Source organism: Saccopteryx leptura, chromosome 1, assembly GCF_036850995.1.
Source record: "Saccopteryx leptura isolate mSacLep1 chromosome 1, mSacLep1_pri_phased_curated, whole genome shotgun sequence".
NCBI lineage: Eukaryota > Metazoa > Chordata > Mammalia > Chiroptera > Emballonuridae > Saccopteryx > Saccopteryx leptura.
This window is the reverse complement of record NC_089503.1, coordinates 139,260,124-139,281,564: the sequence shown is the minus strand read 5'-3', so window position 1 is coordinate 139,281,564 and position 21,441 is coordinate 139,260,124. Positions and strand designations below refer to the sequence as shown.

At 36.6% G+C, this 21,441-nt stretch overlaps 2 protein-coding genes across 5 annotated transcripts in view; one reads left to right on the top strand and one right to left on the bottom strand.

Annotated features, from left to right (window-relative positions):
* Positions 1–21,441, top strand: part of SREK1IP1 (SREK1 interacting protein 1) — a 471,033-nt gene that overhangs the window by 189,041 nt on the left and 260,551 nt on the right. The window lies entirely within an intron of this gene.
* Positions 1–21,441, bottom strand: part of RGS7BP (regulator of G protein signaling 7 binding protein) — a 120,643-nt gene that overhangs the window by 48,745 nt on the left and 50,457 nt on the right. The window contains exon 1 of one of the 4 annotated variants that reach the window (XM_066375879.1): positions 12,032–12,135. The exons of the other annotated variants lie outside the window; for them this stretch is intronic. The gene's annotated coding sequence lies outside the window, so the exon portion shown is untranslated. Of the gene's footprint in view, positions 1–12,031; positions 12,136–21,441 lie in introns of those variants that run through there. 4 annotated transcript variants of the gene reach the window in all.

Genomic DNA, 21,441 nt, shown 5'->3' with positions numbered 1-21,441 from the left:
CCAATAAAAAATGGGAAGAGGATATGAACAGACACTTCTCCCAGGAAGAAATACAAATGGCCAACAGATATATGAAAAGATGCTCATCTTCTTTAGCTATTAGAGAAGTGCAAATCAAAACTGCAATGAGATACCACCTCACACCTGTTAGATTAGCTATTATTAACAAGACAGGTAATAGCAAATGTTGGAGAGGCTGTGGAGAAAAAGGAACCCTCATACACTGTTGGTGGGAATGTAAAGTAGTACAACCATTATGGAAGAAAGTATGGTGGTCCCTCAAAAAACTGAAAATAGAACTACCTTATGACCCAGCAATCCCTCTACTGGGTATATACCCCCAAAACTCAGAAACATTGATACGTAAAGACACATGCAGCCCCATGTTTATTGCAGCATTGTTCACAGTGGCCAGGACATGGAAACAACCAAAAAGCCCGTCAATAGATGACTGGATAAAGAAGATGTGGCACATATACACTATGGAATACTACTCAGCCATAAGAAATGATGACATCGGAACTTTTACAGCAAAATGGTGGGATCTTGATAACATGATACGAAGTGAAATAAGTAAATCAGAAAAAACCAGGAACTGCATTATTCCATACGTAGGTGGCACATAAAACTGAAACTAAGAGACATTGATAAGAGTGTGGTGGTTACGGGGGGGAGGGAGAAAGGGAGAGGGAAAGGGGGAGGGGGAGGGGCACAAAGAAAACTAGATAGAAGGTGACAGAGGACAATCTGACTTTGGGTGATGGGTATGCAACATAATTGAACGACAAGATAACCTGGACTTGTTATCTTTGAATATATGTATCCTGATTTATTGATGTCACCCCATTAAAAAAATAAAATTATTAAAAAAAAAAAGACAAATTGTCAAGTGGGTTATAATACATCTGTTGTTATAAGCAGTGAACTGAAATACATTTTTGAGAAGCAGTAAGACCATTTAGGTTATTTTCATAAGAAATAAGCAAAAGCCAGAGCATGGAGAATTAAAGAAAAGCCAAGAAAACAGCAATGTAAGAGTTTGAAACTTCCTAGGGATAAATTATAAAGCCTAAGGAAAGACTTACATTAAAGTAAAACTAGGCCTATGGATTTCTTCCAGGAACTGATAGCAACTTAACTTGGAAGTTAACTTGACCACATATTACTTAAGGGTAGTCTACAATGATTTACTCTTCTTCAAGCTTACATCTTTGAGACTCACTCCTGAAATGATTGATACTCAGTTCTGTCCAAGAAATTCTTTGAGGTAGTGGCTAGGTTGTAATCATGTGTTTTTTTTTATGAGCAGAAGTTAAGAGCTAAACTGATCATGTTGATTATTTTGAAAGCCTTAGTATTCATAGGAAAACACTCTAAAAATGAACTTCAACAATAGTCCAGCAATTTAGAGCTCAAGTTTAATGCGGACACATTTAAAATAACTGCCAAACTATAAATCTTTCAGTCAGCTCCTTAAGGATGAGAATTAGGATTTAATGTCTTAATCATGTGGCTTAAGGAACCTAAAGTGATTATAGTAATAGGACTCCATGTGTATAGATATCACCTAAATCATCCGTCAAAGACGGAAACATTTTTTATTGTGAGTATTCTTATTTTGTAATTCAAAGAAGACCGACCATGCCAAATATCAATGACGATGTGGAGCAGCAGAGACTTTCATGAACTATTTTGGTGGGGTTTAAAATAGTACAATTCCTTTGAAAATATTCAATAGTTCTGGAAGTTTCTTATAAAACTCAACATATACCTGCCTATGTCCTGGCAATTCCATTTCTAGATAATTATCCAAGAGAAATGAAAAATTTGACAAAAAGATTTCTACAGGAGTATTCATAGTAGATTTATTTAGAATAACTCAAAACTGGAAATAGGCCAGGTATCTCTGTCAAGAGGAAAGTGGATAAGACATTAGTTTATACTACTACAATAGAGTAATTACCAACAATGAAAAGGAGTATACTCCTGACACATGAAACAACAAGGTCGAATCTCTAAAACACGATCTTGAGTGAAACATTCTTAACATAAAGAGTAAATACTGTATGACAGCATTTATATGAAGTTGTAAAATAGATAAAACTAATCGACAGTGACAAATATTAGAATTTGTCACTGTCGACAGTGTGGGAGGGAATTGACTGGGAAATGATATGAGGGGAGAAAACTTTCTGGGTGAGGCTAACACTCTATAGAGGAAGCTTTGAATTACATGGGTGTATACATTTGACAAAACTCATTGAATGGTACACTTAAGATTTGTGCATTTGATTATATTAAAATTTTACCTAAAGAGAGAGAGAGAGAGAGAGAGAGAGAGAGAGAACCATAAGTAAATACTGAATTCTAGTTAATGATACACATGCTGAACTGTTTAGGGGTAAAGTTTATGGATATCTGCCACTTCAGAAGAATAATTGATATTGCTGGTTGGATAGATAGATGAGCAGACAGGTAGATATGCGGTAAAACAAGTGTAATAAAATGTTACCTGTAGAATTTGGTGATTTTCTTGATGTCCGAGGATTTACATTTCTCCAACTAATTTTATGGCATATATTGAATGAAACAACTGAGAAGCTTTTTGGCTAGTGAGGTCAAGTTTAGGAGTGAAGACCCTAGGGATTTTAGTTATGAAATGCCTTGGCCTCACGTCTGGTCTTTTGCCAAATCTTCCAGAGTTTAGGGTTCTGTGCAGTTGCTGATAGCTTTTTGAAAACCAGCAAAATGCTTGTTGTTTTGAAAGTCTGTCCCTAATGTAATGGTTTATATATATTTAGTTGAAGGCAGAAAAACATAATAAAAGGAAAATGGGTTCTGGAGTCAGAAAACTGAGCTCTAAATATAGACCTTACTGCTTAGAATTGCGATGTTAGGAAAACAACTTGAACTTCTCTGAGACTCAGTTTCCTGAGCTGTGAAACAGGTATAACAACTATTTAGGCTGATGTGTGTCAAGGTTGTTGCAAGGGTCAAATGGGACTATGTGTGGGAATACAAGTAAACACTGTGCAGGGCTATCAGAGGTTGGCTGTAATCCATCTCAACACATGAAGTTGTGTTTACATAGCCTTATGCTTGCAGAGTCCTTTAAAAATTATCTGCTATTCTATGACATTTTTAACTTGCTTACTGCTCCCAAATATGGACTTTGGTTAAATAAACATGCCATTAGGCTGAGAAAAATGGGTGTGACCCTATTGACAGCCACTCAGTATTTCACAGACTTTAGTGATGACATAAACACTTGGGGTTTGTCAGCTGAGAGAGGTGGGCGCCAGAACTCTTATTGCAGCAAATGTGGCCAAGTTTTTCCTTTCCTAATCAGTCCTGTTGTTGGCTATTAAGCCAAGTGGCAAGGAAAGAGTTGGAATCCAAGTGCATGAGGGAAGGGGATGACATCTTTTGCTTTATTTTTCAGAGCAAATAGCCAAGGAGGTAAGGAATTCAATGATTTACCCAAGGATTTTGATCTCCAGGATATCTTTTCTAATACTGCCTGTGGTTTCTTCTCATTCTTAAATGGGTTCCACTTTCAAGTACATACCCTGATTCTGCATCAAATTCAGTGACAGCTTCAGAGTCCAGCCTTCATATGACTTCCTTGAAGTAGAGTTCTCAAGGTGGTCCCATGAGTATACATAATGAATAGGTGTGTAGTCAGAGGACAGGGAGGGCACAAGTGTGTGTGTGTGTGTGTGTGTGTGTGTGTGTGTGTGTGTGTGTGTATGTCCGGTTATATCATAATTTTAGGTTTCAAATTCTTAAAGGCAATTATAGGGTTTATCCAAGTTACTAAATACAGAACAGATGCCAAGTACCTACTAAACGACTACACTATTTTACCAAAATAAACAGTGCACTAAAAAGAGAAGCCTAGTTAATCAGGAAAAATGGAAACAAGACTTATTTCAAGATGCCTATAGGTATAATAGTTGAGTCTCCTTATGTCTCCATTTTTCTCATAATCTTCTGATAATTAAGTTTTTCTGAAAGTTGTGTTTTAGGTGGGAACCTCCTGTATTTTGTTCATGGAGAGTCATAGCAACTTCCCCAAAGAGCCCTTGAAGACATAATGCAATAAATGCCCTTACATCACAGCATGTCCTCTCATGGGAACATATTGCTATGTGACTTCCTCACCACTGAACACGAGTCGGGACCAAACTCTGCCTTGGAGCTATCCGGGTTCAGTCTGAAACGAAATGACGTTGAACAGTGAAGTGAAACCTGCAGTGTGACTGAATTATCTTTTGGTCACTACTTGGATGACCTTTTTGCTAAGCAGCTGGGTTCAAAGGGGCCAGCATATTTCATGGATTAGGACCATATTACTTATGGTCCTCATCTCCCTGTTACTTTTGTTTTGCCCTCTGTCAGGACCTTTGATATTTCCTTCTGACCCAGTTGGGAGAGTTGATAAATAATGGGTAGCATTACTAAGAAGCATATTATTTTTTTCCACTTAAAGAGTAAAAGCTATATTTAAACAGATTCAAATGCTTATAAAATCAATAGCAATCAGTTTCCTGACATTATGATACTTGTAATAAGACTGAATATATGGTTATTGAATAGTAAATTGTCTTTTATTTATTTTAAAAGTTACTGATTAAGGCATTCCTGGGGCAAACTGGGAATAGGCGATAACTTTTCTGGTGATTCTCAGACTTTCTAGGAATTTCTCAGGGCAGCAGAGGTTGACAGTTAATAAGCACATCATTACTTCTTTTTCTTGATGCTTAAAACTCATGCACATTGATCAGGAAAGAATGAACATTTACATGTAAGGTATTATTTTCTTCAAACTCCAAAAGAAAATATCTTTCTTATTCTGTCTCAGTCTCTTCCCTCATCTTTCTATCCTTTTGGGCTTGAGGGTCCTTTGGCCCTTCCATTTATTCCCCTCTGATTCTTTTAATGTTTTCCTCTGTGTATTCTTCTGTTTGGAGTCATATGGAATCTGCAAAGAGCTCATTAGGTCCTAGTCTACCAAGGGTTGTGATTCTCACAGCTAGCAGAGGCCTGTAGCTGATGGATTCTGAGTCTTGGATTCATGAATCTCTGCTGGGATGACCATCAGCACCATGTGTTACGTGGGTAAAATACAGACCTTGCCATTGACCTTGCTAGGATCAGTCTGTGTTTATATATCACATACCTGTATCTACATTTTAACATGGAAAAACTTTTGCTTCTAAAATCAAGATTTTCAATCTCTGATGCTTATTTTTTGTGCCTGATACCAGTGATCTTTAAAGGTCAATTATCATTTAATTATCACAGGATACACTGAAAAATATTCAACTGATTTATTTTCATTATATTCAAAGTCTGGGTCATTAATTGCATCATGCAGTTCATTCCTGCTTTTATCCACTGGGATATTAGGGCTCAAAATATTGAACTGCTGTTTAGCTAAATAGTCTTTAGCCCTTCCTTCTTAATTATATCGTTATGCTGTACTTCTTTTTAGCTAAAGCTACAGGCTTCATCAATATTGCTGAAACAATGACAGTTTTAAGACAACCTGAGCTAACTGGGCTGAATAAACTGAACTCATTCAATTCACCCAAAAGAGAATTTTTGATTAAAAAGAAATTTCTTCATCTCCTTTAACTGTAACAGTACAAAATGTTGATCAATACTTTGAAAATTAATTATGACACATCAGTTGTATAGTTCTAAAATAAATCATTGTCATATCCATCATGGTTGCAATTCCAATGGCATCTTACATGTGAGAGATTATCTACAGTAATGACAAAAGACTAGGAGAACCCAAACTATGTCCAACACAGGCCTGAAACTATTTTTTTCAGACTCACAGAAGTATGTAAGCAGAAAAGCTTTTTGAGCAGGGCTTTAGAAACAGCCCCTGTTTATTATACTAACAATAACAGCAAACACATAGAGCTTCAGAGCTACCAGTTTAGCCCTCTGGTTCATTCTTCAGTTTATATGAAGGGTTTAGGGACGAGTTAGAACTTTTGTAACATTTAGTAGTTTACTTTTTCAGCTTCAGATTCCTAGGAAGTTCTTTAAATATTATATCTAGTAGGATTCTTTCTATTGGCATGCAATGAAAACCTGTGTTTTTTTGCATAACTCAAAAAATGACACTTCATGCCAATATGGAAATGTGCACTTCTAGACAGATGTAAGAGCTATTTTCTACAAAAAGACAAAGACTATGTAAACAGAACAGAACAGTATCTATGTACATGAAAAATATATTCCACCATGGATTTTATTCAATGGATTATAAATTCCTCGAGGCCAGAAGGTTTATCTTGTTTATCTCTTTAGTCTGAAACACTTAACAGATTGTCTGGTACATAGTAGGTTCTCAGTTAATTGGTTCCCAGAATGGCTTTAAAAAGTAGTGTTGACAACTGCAAGAAGCCTACAAGTCATACAGAGAATAATGGGTAGGAAGAGAAGCATAAGTCATATGCTTCAACAAGATAAGTCCTCAGAAAAAGTTCTGGATGAATCAGAAGTAATCAAATTACCAGATGCAGAGTATAAAATAATGATTGTTAGGATGCTTAAAGATTTCAAAGCTACAATGAATGGACTTAATGAACACCTCAATAAAAAAAATTGTAAGCATTAAAATGGATACAGAAATCATAAAGAAGAACCAAACAAAAATGACAAACACAATATCAGAAATGAAGACTACACTAGAACGAATTAAAAGCAGGCTGGATGAAGCAGAGGATTGAATCAAGGACTTAGAGGACAGGATAAGTGAAAACATGGAAGCAGAAAAGCAGATCAAAAAGTCCGAGGAAACCCTAAGAGAGCTCTGTGACAACATGAAGAGAAACAATATCTGCATAATTGGGGCTCCTGAAGGAGAAGAGAAAGAACAAGGACTAGAGAAGCTCTTTGAAGAAATTATAGATGAAAATTTCCCTAAATTGATGCAGGAAAGAGTCACACAAGTTCAAGAAGCTGAGAGAACCCCATTAAAAAAGAACCCAAAGAGACCCACACCAAGACATATCATAATCAAAATACTAAAGCTAAGAGATAAAGAATATTAAAAGCTGTAAGAGAAAAACAGTCAATCACCTACAAAGGAACACCCATAAGCAGTGGTCCCCAACCCCTGGGCCACGAACCAGTACCAGTCTGTGGGCCATTTGGTACCGGTCTGCAGAGAAAGAATAAATAACTTACATTATTTCCTTTTTATTTAAATTTAAGTCTGAACGATGTTTTATTTTTAAAAAATGACCAGATTCCCTCTCTTACATCCATCTAAGACAGTGGTCCCCAACCTTTTTGGGGCCACGGACCAGTTTAATGTCAGAAAATATTTTCACAGACTGGCCTTTATGGTGGGACGGATAAATGCACAAAATAAAATTATGCAACCGGCATAAAAACTGTGGTATTTAAAAATATAATTTTCAAACTTACGAGACAAGCATCAAGAGTGAGTCTTAGATGGATGTAACAGAATCTGGTCATTTAAAAAAAATAAAACATCATTCAGACTTAAATATAAATAAAACAGAAATAATGTAAGTTATTTATTCTTTCTCTGTGGACCAGTACCAAATGGCCCATGGACCAGTACCAGTCCACGGCCCGGGGGTTGGGGACCACTGATCTAAGACTCACTCTTGACACTTGTCTCGGCCATGTGATACATTTATTCATCCCACCCTAAAGGCCGGTTCGTGAAAATATTTTCTGACATTAAACCGGTCCATGGCCCAAAAAAGGTTGGGGACCACTGCCCATAAGGATGACATCTGACTTCTCAACAGAAACACTTGAGGCCAGAAGGGATTGGCAAGAAATATTCAAAGTAATGCAGAACAAGAACCTACAAGCAAGACTTCTTTATCCAGCAAGACTATCATTTAAAATTGAAGGAGAAATGAAAAGCTTCCCAGACAAAAAAAACTCAAGGAATTCATCACAACCAAACCAATACTGCAAGAAATGTTAAGAGGCCTGCAGTAGACAGAACAAAGTGTGTGTGTGGGGAATATATATATATATATATATATATATATATATATATATATATATTAAAAGAGGAATATATATTTAAAGAAAAAAATGGCAATAAGCAACTACATATCAATAATAACCTTAAATGTAAATGGATTAAATGCTCCAATCAAAAGACATAGGGTAGCTGAATGGATAAGAAAACAGGATCTGTACATATGCTGTTTACAGGAGACTCACCTCACAACAAAAGATACACATAGACTGAAAGTAAAAGGATGGAAAAAAATATTTCATGCAAATGGAAATGAAAAAAAGTTGGGGTAGCAATACTTATATTTGACAAAATAGACTTTAAAACAAAGACTATAGTAAGGGATAAAGAAGGTCACTACATAATGATAAAGGGAGCAATCCAACAGAAAGAGAAAACCATTATAAATATCTATGCACCTAATATAGGAGCACCTAAATATATAAAGCAGGTTTTAATGTACATAAAGGGAGAGATCAACAGCAATACTATAATAGTAGGGGATTTCAATACCTCACTAACATCAATGGGTAGATCCTCAAGAAAGAAAATTAACAAAGAAACATTAGAATTAAGGGACACACTAGATAAACTGGATTTAATAGATATCTTCAGAACCTTTCACCCTAAAGCAGCAGAATATACATTCTTCTCAAGTGTGCATGGTATATTCTCTAGGATAGGCCACATATTATGGCATAAAACAAGTCTTAACAAATTTAAGAAGATTGAAACCATATCAAGCATCTTCTTTGACCACAATGGCATGAAACTAGAAATCAACAACAATAGGAAAACTGAAAAACACTTGGAAACTAAGCAGCATGTTATTAAAAAACTAATGGGTCAACAATGAGATCAAGGAAGAAATAAAAAATTTTCTTGAAACAAATGAAGATGAGCATACAACAACTCAAAATCTGTGGGACATAGCAGAAGCAGTCCTGAGAGGGAAGTTCATAGCATTACAGACATACCTTAAGAAGCTAGAAAAAGTTCAAATAAACAACTTAATCCTGCAACTAAAAAAACTAGAAAAAGAACAGCTAGTAAAGCTTAGAGGAAGTAGAAGGAAGGAAATAATAAAGATCACAGTGGAAATAAATGACATAGAGACTAAAAAAAAACCACAACAACAATACAGAGGATCAATGAAACCAAGAGCTGGTTCTTTGAAAAAGTAAACAAGATTGATAAACCCTTAGCCAGACTCAACAAGAAAAAAAGAGAAAGGACTCAAATAAATAAAATTAGAAAGGAGGGTGGATAAGTAACAATGGACACAGCAGAAATACAAAGGATTGTAAGAAAATATTATAAAAAACTGCATGCCAAAAAATTAGACAACCTAGGTAAAATGGACAAATTCCTTGAAAAATATAATCTTTCAAAAATCAATCTGGGATAATCAGAAAACCTAAATACATTGATTACAACAAATAAGATCAGAACAGTTATCAAAAAACTCCCAACAAACAAAAGCCCTGGGCCAGATGGCCACAGGCAAATTCTACCAAACATTCAAAGAAGAGCTAACTCCTATCCTTCTCAAGCTATTAAAAAAAAAAAATAGTGTCTATGTGATATGAGGAGTTGGAAGTCTAGGGTTACATTTCATCATTAGAAAGGGTTTTTTCCCCGCTTCACTAAAAACAGAAAATGTAAAATTATTTATCTCAATAATCAGTATGGTCTCTTATGAGTGAGGTGTTGTCAGCTGTAAAATTTTCCTGCAGTAATATAATTTAAAGTCTAACCAACTATGCAGTTAATAAAATCAGTAAATAATTGTTTATCTATAAGTAAAAGTTGGGCACATCATATTTTCAGATGTTAATGATGTCTTAACAGTTTTAACCTTGGTTAATACAGCTCTCTGTGGTTGACTCATGGGTCTTGAAATAATAAAGACATTGCCTCTCACATCCTTTGTCTTTTAATCTTTCATCCTACATAGAAAGCCAGCTGACTTGCACATTGAGTCACAGTAGTAGATAGGAATTATGTTCTTTTTCCTCTTTTAAATTGAATTTATTAGGGTGATACCGGTTAACAAAATTATAGCGGTTTCAAGTGCACAGTTCTACAACACATCACCTGCCCACAATGTTGTGTGTTCACCATCCCAAGCCAAGACTCGCCCATCACCATTTATCCCCCTCTAATTTCCTCCACTTCCCCTTCCCCCACCTTCGAGCAATCACCACACTGTTGTCCATGTCCATGAGGTTTTTCTCTCTTTTCTGGGGAGGGTGTCTTTTTTTGCTTAATCCCTCTACCCCCTGACAGCTGTCAGCCTGCTAAGTGAAATAAACCATTTAGAGAAAGACAAGTACCATATGATCTCACTCATATGTGGACTCTAATGAACAAAATAAACTAACAGGCAAAATAGAGACAGACTCATAGAGATGAGTTTTTTAAGAGTTTCTTTTTCTTGCAGTCCTATTTTTCTTCTTTAAGTAATACATATGCAAAAAGTAAAAAGAAGAAATGTGACATACTAATACCAGAGGTATTCATTATTGAGCTTTTGCTATTTCTCTTTCCAGATAAATATCCCCAAGAGTGGGAAGTTTTATCCATTATTATTGGGATCCATATTTTATGCCAAGCACTCAGCATAGTGCTTGGGATAAAATGAGCACATAGCTCATTGAAATTTCTTAATCCATCTTTGTTGAAATGAATCAAACTGAATGTTCAAGCTGATTATGTGATATGTGCACTGTTCTCAAAGGGAAGGGCCAATAATTTCAGAGTATTCAAGTGAGTGAAAAGCAACTGTAATTTGACTACAGGAGAAAAGTCTGCTTTCTTGCAGTAGTTCACATTTTGTCAAAGAAGTGATAAATATTAACATAAAGGCCACATTCTAGCCTCTACAGTGAAGCATAAGTGGTCTAGTGTCAACAGTACTGCATTCATTATATCCTGATTTCATGACTTATAATATGGGACTTTGGGCAAATTTCTTAATACTTAGTGCCTTAAATACTAAACTACAATAATAATCGCTACTTCATAGCATTATGAAAATATTTAAGTGAAAAAATATATGGGAGCTATACGGTCATAATAAGCACAAATGAATGGCAAAGTGTTCCAGGCAGGCAATTCTGTACACAGAGGTGGGCGAAAGTAGGTTTACATCTGTGACTATGTGAAACACAGTTTATTCTTGTATTATTGTTTGTTAATTGTTGTATTATTTGCCATATAAACAACTGTAAACCTACTTTTCCCCACCGCTGTATTGTATGCAGACATCCTTATACCTCTGTTGCAAGGTTTATTTCTACTTCATTATTAATTCACGGAGCATTTATCGATTTCCTGCTTTTCACAAAGGGTGAATTTGGAAATGAAAAAGAAAAAAGTGTTAACTTTTTCTGGAATCCTTTTATAAGAGTCCATTGAAACTCCCATTATTATCCTACAGTGTTTTTATTTGATGATAACATATTGTAAAGTCTTTTTTAAGACAAATTAATTTCTCTCAATAGTGATAGAAAACTTGCAATCTTTTATTCCTTCCTTGGTGTGGTATCATTTTACTGCCATCAAGTTTTCAACTAAATGGCCCCACCATGGAGAGTTACATGTGATTTTTCTTTCCTTTCTTCATGGTGAAGTATAATGTTCCAGTAAGTGAAACGGAATGGAAGGACTCTGCACCTCCGCCAATTGTTAGCTCAAGAACAGAAATAGCTCTTCCAGGCAGACAGACATATGGGCAGGAGAGCTAATGATTAACAAACGTTTAGGTCAGTCTCCCCAGTAGAAGCATTACTTTTGATTTTTCCAAATAGCATAAAGTATGTAAGATCATTAGTCCTTTGCTAAGGGGGAAAAAAGGTTAATGAACTTACTGATAGAGGACTTGAGAGTAGAAACCTGCTTTGTTATTTCTTGGCATTTGATTCAGCAAAATACAATACAGCTAACGTTTACTGGGAGCTTCCTGTGTGCCAGGTACCATGCTATGGAAGCATTTACCTCTCATTTAATTCTCAGGAGGAGTCCAGGACGTAGTTACTGTCCTTATTCTTAATTTACAGATGGAAGGAAATCGGGCTTAGGAGAGGTTACCGCGTTTCCTCAAAGTCACACAAATAGGAAATGGAATGATAAGACTCAAGCTTATATTTATGCTTTCAACACTACATAATGTTATCATAATACACTCAGGAACTGAATTATGTTTACATGTTTGTTCATGCGTCCCACCCACAGAGATTGAGAGCCCCACCCACAGAGATTGAGAGCATAATTTATGTAAAATAGTGTGTTAGCAATGAAATCATTATTCTTTTCTTTTTTTTCTTTATTGTGGCTTAAAAGTCAGCCCTCCTCCTTAGTTCCTTCATTTTTTCATTTATAATAAGTGTTCAAGGATAGCTTTTGCCTAGCTCAGAGAAAGGCATAACACAAAGGGAGAGCGTAAGTATATAAGAAGGGCACACCAGGCCAGTGCAAGCTGGAATCTGTGGGGGACTGTGGGAAATCCCCGGGAATCCTTCCATCTAAGCAGAGCAAGGCCCATGGGAAAGAGCATGGCAAGGACTGGGCATGGCATTCTCCTTCTAGCTCTCTGTCTCCTTCTGCGCATGTACAAAAATGAGTGCCCTGAGGGGAAGGAGGGCCATGCCACTGATGCTGTTCATGGTACATTATCATTCTGTCTTTGTCCAAGAAGAGGCAAAAGCATCCAGGGTGCAATGCAGAGGACTCTTTTTTTTTTACCACTTTACTGGGAATGTGAGAGTCCCCTGCACTAATTGAAAAAAAAAACATTATAAATTATTTGCAAAACATTTTAGAAGTGAACAGAGAGATAAACATACAGGGGTGAGCAAAAGTAGGTTTACGAGTGTTTGTATGAAAAACAATACAAAATTGATAAATAGCCTGACCGGGCGGTGGTGCAGTGGATAGAGCATCGGACTGGGATGCAGAAGACCCAGGTTCGAGACCCCGAGGTCGCCAGCTTGAGCGAGGGCTCATCTGCTTTGAGCAAAAGCTCACCAGCTTGAGCCCAGGGTCACTGGCTCGAGCAAGGGATTACTCAGTCTGCTGAAGGCCCGTGGTCAAGGCACGTATGAGAAGGCAATCAATGAACAATTAAGGTGTTGCAACTTGCAATGAAAAACTAATGATTTAATGATGCTTCTCATCTCTCCATTCCTGTCTGTCTGTCCCTGTCTATTCCTCTTTCTGACTCTGTCTCTGTAAAAAAAAAAAAAATTGATAAATAATAACACAAGAATAAATTAAAATATGGGTTTTGCCTACTTATGACTGTAAGCCTACTTTGCCCACTCCTGTACTGATGCAAAAATGACATTATTGATGGCTAATAGCTCAGCTGGATTTAGAATATAAGAATTTTTAAATGTTAGACAAGAAGGCTTACAACTTTGTATATCATACATCCCTATCAATAAAAAAATTGAACATATGTTGCTAATATACAATATGTATTTGTTGATCAATTTTTCTTATACAATGATATTAACATATTGAGTATATTACAAATGTACAAAAAGAGAAATTAGTAAAGGAGACTATAAAATACAAGGTTACACTATTTTCTTTCAGACCATCTTGCACACATCACTTTCAAGCCGGCAGATTTAAGATGAGAGGTTCTCAAATTTTAATGTGCATTAGACTCACTTGAAAGGCTTCTTAAACCACAATGCTGGGCTCTGTCCCTGGAGTTTCTAATTCAGTGGGTCGGGTCTGGGGCTTGATCATTTAATTTCTAGTAAGTTTCCTGGTGTCTGATCCAGGAACTATACTTTGAGAAGCAATAGGTTAGTTTATTATAGCCATATGCTTTAGGAAGACATCTAGCATCCCAAGGAAAGAGGTAGTAATGCTGGTATGCCAGTGGTAAGGCTGAGATTCAAAGCAGATGACCCTGTGGAGTGCCTCCAATGATAACACAGGCCCGTGGAGCTGATTCCATTAAGCGAAAGAGTAGCTTCAGTAAACATCCAAATATATACATTCCAGACACATGGAATAAAAAATGTTTTCAGAGGACATTCAAGATACATATTAGAGAACTCTTAATAAACAGATCTGAACTCACACTAACTTAGCTCACACTTCAGCAGATGGAAGAGACCATGGGAGGCCCCAGGACAGCAGTGATATGGCATCCCGCGTGACAGGCACCCCGAGAAGCCAAGCGCTGCTTGGCAAACTCTTCTGAGAGGCCTCCTGAAGGGTGTGCATTCAAGTTGCAAATCCTATTTGGTTTGCACTCCAGGTTTTACTGGGCAAGGTTTCATCCTAATTTTTTAAACCTCTTGTTTGAAAAGTTATACTTTGTTTTTGGCCTCTTTCCATTTCCTGTCCCAGAACTCATGTTGCTGCATTGAATATGATCTGACATGTCATTGTAAATCCAAGGAAATGCAGCAACACCTACTTTACAGATTAGTACAGGAGGTCTCAAACAGCCCCGCGGACTGAGACAACTGGAGAGCGGCACTGTTCTGGGCAAGAGCAAGAGAATAGACTCAGAGGCTCCCTGCCTTCTGCTCTGAACAAATCATCTAGGTGCTTGTCAGAAAGCAAGTGGGAGAGGCAGAGAATGCACCAGGCACACTGTGGCTCACATTGCTGAGATTGCAGAGATCCTTAGCAGACACCCAGGACTCCTACAGCTGACAGAGACCCTGGGAGGATAGAAGGCTGCAGCAGCGCTGGGGCCTGCCCTCTTTGCTTTCTCAGAGAAAAACGGAAAGATAGTCCTGCCCCTGTCTGTCCTGGTTCAGGGTAAAGATCCCGGTGGCGCTCTCTGGACCTGCTGAGCGGAGTGCTGGTAGCAGGGGTAGGAGTCACTGTTCAGCACAATGTAACAGGGAAATTGGAAAAGGGGGTCCAGGCAAGAAAGGGAAAAATAGAAAGAAGCCTAGTTGACAATAGGACAGAAGGAAAGGGCCAACAGGGGACAAATCTGCTTGGTTATGCATGGGAACTTCACATTTCACTAGTGGGAGGTTACACGTGCCGGCTGTTAATGCTGGGGTAAAACATGGAATACAGCCTATTGTTCCCAAGGGTTTAGGTGGACAGAAATTAATGTCTATTTAAGTTTTCCACAACCATTTCTCTCTGTCTTGGTTTTGGTTTTGTTTTACACCATGCAGATCCATATTTTAAACAATCTCACTCATTTCCTAAGTGGACTATTTAGACTAATGTGTGCTTAAGTTACATTTCCAAACATGAATATGTGACGTCTCGAAGAGATATGTGCAGAAATTCATTTCCATCTTCTATGAATTATGAAATGCAGTTTCCACTGCTATTTAAACATGCCGTCTAATTAAAGATACAAATCTTGAAATGTATTTCTTCTCTCACCACTCTAGCCTTGCTTTTACACACACACACACACACACACAATTTTTTTTAGGTCAAGCACACAGTGTTCTACCAGAAAGGAATAATGTCAAATAACAATAATAGCAGGGATAAAGAAAAACAATCACTCAGTCTACATGGAGCCAAGAAGACGACTTGTTTGTTCTTTGAAAATAAGAAAATAATATTATGACAATACTAAAATTATTTTTAGATAAAAAGTAAATTACTCCCAAATTTCACATTTTAATGTCTCTAAGTTAACTTTTGTGATTTTCCAAATTTTGATCATTTGCATATTTACTTTCACTCAACTAAAATTATTGTAAGCCAATTTTGTGTTCTTATTTTTAACTTATTGCTTTATCATAGATATTTTCCCATTATAAATAATTTCAACATGGTGACATGGAAAATATCAAACAGGAAGTTCACAGAAAAGGAAATATGAAAGAATAATAAATACATGAAAAAATAATCAATTTCATTAGTAATCACAGAAATGTATATTTAAATCAGTGAGATATATAATTTTTTACCCATTAGATTTGAAAAGTGAAAGTCTGAAGATGCCACATGTTTAAGAGGAGCTGGAGCAATATACCAATGGGAAGGTCAGTTGATATGACCACCAGAGCACAATTTGTTGTGCACACTCAGCCACCCATTAGTTCTGCTGTTATGCCTGTCCTCAAGAGCAGCACTGTTCAATAAAAATTCCATGGTGATGGAAAGTCTTCTGTGCTGAGAGCAGCATGGTAGCCAATAGCTGCATGTAGCTGTTGAACATTTGCAATAAGCTAATGTGACTGAAGACTTGAAGTTTTTATTTTCATTCTGTAAAGGTAAATGTGTATACCTCTAGTAATATATAAGTATACCAATTTACCACAGAGTTACCAGGACTGATGTAATAATTTTTTATATTTTGCTAATTTACAGTGTGAAAAAATACCATATATTGGGTTACCACATGGTTTTTCAGTGATTAACAGAATTGAATATTTTTCCTCATGTTTGTCTATTCCAATTGTGTGTCCATATGCTTTGTTCTCAACTAAAGCCCAGTGTATATTCTATACATTTTACTTTTAATGATTGTATTTTCTTATTTCTTGGATTTCTTTGAGTTCTTCTCCAAGTCTACTTGGTCTTTTTACATATCCTATTTTGTTTCATATTTTTAGTTTCTCTTTTGTGTCTTTAATAATTTAAGACACACTGTAGGTCATTATCAGGTAATGCTATTAATTGGATCCTTGAAGACTCACTTCCTGTTGTTTATTTTGCATGTTTATGCTCGCCTTTGCTAGGTTCTTTTCTAAGTGTTCTAGAATTTAAGTTTGAGGTCCCATATTCAGCAGGACTGTGTAGATTCTGGGGAGTATTACTTCTGGACTACAATGGCAATGTAAAGCACAGTTAAAATTTCTTGGAAGGTCGAGTAAAACAAACATTCTATTTATCTCCTTGTGTTGGAGGTACATTTTCCCCAGACTACCTTTTATTAAACATGTAGCCCTTTCAGTGCCTTGGTTTATATCAGAATCCCAACAGAAAACAAATGACAGACTCAAAGAGCATTTATTTACATAGGGATTACAAAGGTATGGGTGGCTTGAGGCTCACCACATGGCACTGTCACGACTCCTACGCACCAGATGATGAAAGGGGAGAGAGTTGTACAGTGTAGGCCTCCTCGGCTGGAACAGTGATCCGTGGTTATGGGACACAGCCAGGTCAAAGGACCTTACAGGGAAGGAGGGAGACAGAAGAATAAATACCTTGACTTAATTCTTCCCTGTCCCTCCAAACTTTGGCCAGGGTGCCCAGTGACTAAGCTCAACTGGAAGCTAGGGGACAAAGGCTCCTGGTGATATAGGGTGGAGAAGGGCAGAAACGGGATCTGGAGTGGCAAGAACAAGCATACTTTAGGTGAGAAACTCATTTCTTCAGCAGTTATGCATTTAAAAATAGTTTGTCATATTTTATACAACTTATCTGTCTTGTACATTTTAGAGTTCTCTAACGCAGTGTATTGCCAGAAATAGGAAACAAAAGACTCTCTGATGTAGCTATTCACATTTTAAAGATATAGAGAACAGACTGAGAACTGTTAAAGGGGATAGTGTTTGGGGAGCTGGGTGAAAAGGTGATGGGATTAAACAAAGAAAAAAAACCCTTATAAACACAAAACCCCTATGGTGATTACCAGAAGAAAAGGTGGGTGGAGGGAGGTATAAGTGGGTAAAAGGGGACTATATGGTGATGAAAGGAAACTTGACTTGGGGTCGTGAACATACAGCACTGTGTGTTACAGAATTGTACACCTCAAATTTATATAATTTTATTATCCAATGTCATTCCAGTAAATTAAATTAAAATTTATATTAAAAAATAAAAGTCTAAAAACCCTCCATTTAAATTCAGATACAGGTGTTCAGAGTTGATATAGAGCACAGAAAAGAAAATCTGATTCTAGATGATATTAAATCAGGTTAAATAGCTGCTTCACATATAGAAAACATTAAAAATAAAGATGTGTTAGGTACATGAAGTCAATTATAGTCTAAAACTTTGTTTTACAAAAGCAAAGGAAAATTCTGCTTTGTTGACAAATTAGGGTAAAAACAAAAACAGAAAAAGTAACCCCTAGAATTCAGTGTCATAACATCTTATTTGAAAGGCTAAATAATCAAAAAAAGTAGCTCGTATAGTCTAAAAACTAGATAAACTTTGGGAAGCTATTTAGAAAATATCATTGACTTTGGAAGAAGTAATCATAATTGATAGAAAACGAAGAAATAAAAAAATAAGAAAAAAATTAGAATTTTCTTTATATGTACATTTTAAAATATCATTTTTGGGAACTGTTAATTTGAGGATATACTTCTCTAGACTATTTACCTTAGAATACACTCTCAACATTTTGTCATCATCAAAAGGCATATCATATAGAGATAATTTAGTTTGGAATGTACCTTGGAAGTAAGAAAAATGAATTCTGTAGATAAGAAATGAAGAGATGCTTTAATTTTTGAAAAAAAATATTTGACAAAGGTGAATATCCTGATTCTAAATAATGAGGAAAGATCAAGTTTGTAAGGTATCAGAGATAAAGTTGGTAAGCTGAGCTAGTAGTTTGGGTACACTGGTAAACTGTATGTGAGTATACCAGGTTAACAAATATATTTTAACAAGAAACTATATGTGAACTAGAGGATACCTAATTGGACCAATAAAACATGTTCTTAAAATTTAAACTCTAAAGGACTTTAGATTAACTCTAAAAAGTTATAAACTAACATGAATGAATGAATTCAATATAAACAATGGCTTAACATGTAATGAGAGAAAGATGCAATACTTCAACAAAATGCAGCAAAAGCACACTGTTTATGCTGACTTTAAAAAGATCAGAAGCTGCAAGGGAAGTCCCCCTGGTCTTCTTAGCCAGATGCTGATCTGAAATATTTTTTCTGAATACTTGGCGTGTCAAGATGAATTGCAACACATGCCATGGTTCTGATATAGGCGGACTCCCTTAAGACAGTGTGCTTCTGTAGAGAGTGATCTTGGTCTATTTTAATACTGTGTTGGCAGAGGGGGCACAGTCTTGAACCAGGGTGACGCATAAATGGAAAGACCAATACAGAGAGTAGGTGGTAATGACTGGGTTTCAATGAAATAAAATATCAGTTTGGTGAGCATTCAATTTGGGAAATTGCTGCTATAATTTTATTCTGATTTAATGGTGTTAAAAAAGTACTGTTTCATAGGTTTAAATCATTTCACTTTTAATATGAAAGTACATTTGTTTTACAAAATGAGGAATGTTCTGTTATGGACTGAATGTTTGTATTCCCTCAAAATTCCCCAGTATGATAGCATTTGAAGATGGGGCTTTTGGAAAATTATTAGTTAGATGAAATCATGAGGGTGGGGCCCTCTGACAAGGTTAATGCCCTTATAGGAAGAGTCACCAGAAAGCTTGTTCTGTCCCTGTCTGCCACATAAAGACACAGTGAGAAGGGAGCCACATGCAAGACTGGGAAAGGGTCCAAACCACAATCCAACTATCCTGGACTTGATCTTGGACTTCCAGCCTCCAAGACTGTGAGAAAACAAATTTATGTTGCTTCAGCACTCATTCTATGGTACTTTATTGTGTCAGCCAGAGCAGACTAACATGTTCTATTAAAAAGGGAGGCTATAGTCTTCAAAAAGGTCATAAAAGATAAAGAAAAATCGGTAGAAATAGCCCAGATTAATGGAAGCTAAAGAGACATGACAACAAACTGCAATGCATGACCTAGAGTAGAAACTATCCTGGAAAGGGGAAAATGCTATAAATGACAGTATTAGGCCAACTAACAAGAATGGAACATTGACAATAGATTAGATGATTATTGTTTCAGTGTACCTTTATGATTATGATAACTGTACTATTTTATGTAAGCCAATATCCCTATTCTTAGGAAATATACACTAAAATATTTAAGTGTAAAGGGCCATGATATATGCAACTTACCTTTGAATGATTCAGAAAATAATGATATAGTTGATACTTATGTATCAAAAGATAAAGCAAACAAGGTAAAACATTTATAATAAGTGAATAAAATATTTACAATAGATATGCAAGTATTCTTTATATTTCTTTTTTTGTAAATCTAAAATTATTTTTTCAAAATTATTTTGTGGGTTTTTTTTTGTTTGTTTGTTTTTTGTATTTTTCTGAAGCTGGAAACGGGGAGAGACAGTCAGACAGACTCCCGCATGTACCCGACCGGGATCCACCCGGCACGCCCACCACGGGCCAGGCTCTGCCCACCAGGGGGCGATGCCCTGCCCCTCCAGGGCGTCGCTCTGCAGCTACCAGAGCCACTCCAGCGCCTGGGGCAGAGGCCAAGGAGCCATCCCCAGCGCCCGGGCCATCTTTGCTCCAATGGAGCCTCGGCTGTGGGAGGGGAAGAGAGAGACAGAGAGGAAGGAGGGGGGGGTGGAGAAGCAAATGGGTGCTTCTCCTATGTGCCCTGGCCGGGAATTGAACCCGGGTCCCCCGCACACCAGGCCTACGCTCTACCACTGAGCCAACCGGCCAGGGCCAAAAATTATTTTGTTTTGAAATTCACTTAAAAGGCAATATTTAGGTTTTACTCAAGGTAGTGTTCAGTAAATGGTATAACTGTACTGGTTTTATGAGTCAATCTCTAAAAATAACAAATCAGTCACAATTGGCTTTGTTAGCATGATGAACTTTTATGGATAACTGCTTAAAAACAACTCCTGAGGGTCCATGAAATAATCAGGGGCCATGGCTCCCCACTCACCACACTTCCCTCTGACAGAAGGAAGGGAGCCAGTTCAACTCAATGGCCTTCTCTTTGTTTAATTATGAAAGTAAGGGATCAGACTTAATTTGAATACCTTCAGAGGGCTTTGTGGAGATCATATGTGGGACAGTACTGCGTGTTTTCCGATACAGATTTAAATCAGAAATATAGCAGGAGCTATAATCAAGTTGGTTCTGAGCACCTTTCTGTATGCTAAAAGGTGGTAGAAGCCAAACTCTTCTCAGAAGAAAAGTACGTAACAGATTGCTCTCTTTTGGGTAAGATTTTTTCTATAATAAGAAATTAATAAATGCTCACTATAGAATCTTCAGAAAGTAGAATAAAGAAGATAAAAAAGTCACCCATAATTCCATGCAGTAATAATTTACTCTTATTGCATTTTTCAGATATTTTCCTAAGTGAATATATAATATATAAAATCCATAAATTTATAATAAATGGTATTATATACATAGTATTTTGTAACCTGCTTTTAGAATAATGCTACATTGTGAATATTCTTCCATGTTAGTATACATACAAAATTTCATTTTAAGGAAAACTTAACCATAAGTCCTTGCAAAATACATTATTATTTCCTTAGCATAATTCATTACAATTGGAATTTCTGAATAAAAGGTGGGAATATTTTTTACAGCTTTACTGAGGTATAACTGACAAAAATTATAC